Here is a 1,765-nt window from a genome sequence, read left to right as displayed (position 1 = left end):
ACGAATGGCAAAACGTCATTTTTCAGATGAATCCAGGTTCTGTTTACAGCATCATGATGGTCTCATCCTTGTTTGGCTACATCGCGGTGAACGCACATTGGAGGCGTGCATTCGTCATCGCCATACTGGCGTATCACCCGGCGTGATGGTATGGGGTGCCATTGGTTACACGTCTCGGTCACGTCTTGTTCGCATTGACGGCACTTTGAACAGTGTTACGACCCGTGGCTCTATCCTTCATTCGATCCCTGCGAAACCCTACATCTCAGCAGGATAATGAACGACCGCATGTTGCAGGTCTTGTACGGGCCTTTCTGGATACAGAAAATATTCGACTGCTGCCCTGGCCAGCACATTCTCCAGATCTCTCACCAATTAAAAACGTCTGGTCGATGGTGGCCGAACAACTGGATCGTCACAATACGCCAGTCACTCACTACTCTTTATGAAGTGTGGCATGGTGTTGAAGCTGCATGGGTAGCTGTATCTGTATACGCCATCGAAGCTCTGTTTGACTCAATGCTCAGGCGTATCAAGGCCGTTATTACAACCAGAGGTGGTTGTTCTGGGTAGTGATTTCTCATGATCTATGCACCGAAATTGCGTGAAAATGTAATCTCATGTCAGTTCTAGTATAATATATTTGTCCAATGAATACCCGTTTATTATCTGCATTTCTGAAACTTCCTGGGAGATTAAAACTGTGTGCCGGACCGAGACTCGAACTCGGGACCTTTGCCTTTTGCGGGCAACTGCTCTACCAACTGAGCTACCCAAGCACGACTCACGCCCCGTCCTCACAGCTTTGAGGACAGGGCGTGAGTCGTGCTTGGGTTGCTCAGTTGGTAGAGCACTTGCCCGCGAAAGGCAAAGGTCCCGAGTTCGAGTCTCGGTCCGGCACACAGTTTTAATCTGCCAGGAAGTTCCGTATCAGCGCACACTTCGGTGCAGAGTGAAAATCTCATTCCGGATCTGCATTTCTTCTTGGTGTAGCAATTTTAATGGCCAGTAGTGTAGAAAGTATAGTCATAACATGTATAAATAAAAAATACTAAAAAGACGGTGTTTGGAGAGTAGCTTGAAATGAAATAGTTCATAGAGAAATAGAACCAGTGAGAAGTACAACAAAAAGGAAACCGATATATTTCCTAGTACATTTGATGAAAACAGAAAATAGAATTAGCAAGAGAATAATTGTGAAATTATGGAATAGTATGAGCGGCATTAGATGGATAGTAGAGATCAAGGAGGACATGATGAAATTACAGTTTACGATGAAGTTTTTGAAGGGCAAAACAGACGCGCTCGTGATACTTCAGGACAAACATATCATACTACCAATAAAAATTAACAAATAGAGAATGAGAAGGGTGATTTAGGATGCGGAGAGAAGGCCCCGATCTGAAAGCATGTAGATGTATGGGGCCAACAGAAGAACCTAAATCGTAATATTGACTAAAGTCGTCCAATGTAGGCCACAAAATAAAATAGATAGATAAAGCATCGCTTGACTAAAGTCGTCCAATGTAGGCCACAAAACAAAATAAATAGATAAAACATCGCTTGACCTATTATCAGAGGATCAACAGCATGGCTTTTGTGTAAGAGCAAGCTGACTGGAGCAGAGTCATGTTTTCTGACGAGAAAATATTTTCCTGTCACCAATGCCCCAGTTCAGGTGAGATATTAGTAAGTTCATTTTATATAGTGTAATGAATGCAAGTGTTTTAGATAAAGCCAGAAGTTATTTTATTGCAGAACACTC

At 43.2% G+C, this 1,765-nt stretch overlaps 1 non-coding gene across 1 annotated transcript; it reads right to left on the bottom strand.

Annotated features, from left to right (window-relative positions):
* Positions 1-705: 705 nt before the first annotated feature.
* Trnal-caa (transfer RNA leucine (anticodon CAA)) lies at positions 706-780 on the bottom strand. Its single transcript has one exon. It is a non-coding gene; the product is annotated as a tRNA-Leu (tRNA).
* Between the last annotated feature and the right edge of the window lie 985 nt (positions 781-1,765).

Source organism: Schistocerca nitens, chromosome 3 (genome assembly GCF_023898315.1).
Source record: "Schistocerca nitens isolate TAMUIC-IGC-003100 chromosome 3, iqSchNite1.1, whole genome shotgun sequence".
Taxonomy (NCBI): domain Eukaryota; kingdom Metazoa; phylum Arthropoda; class Insecta; order Orthoptera; family Acrididae; genus Schistocerca; species Schistocerca nitens.
Note: the sequence above shows the minus strand (reverse complement) of the source record. Positions and strands in the feature narration are given on the sequence as shown.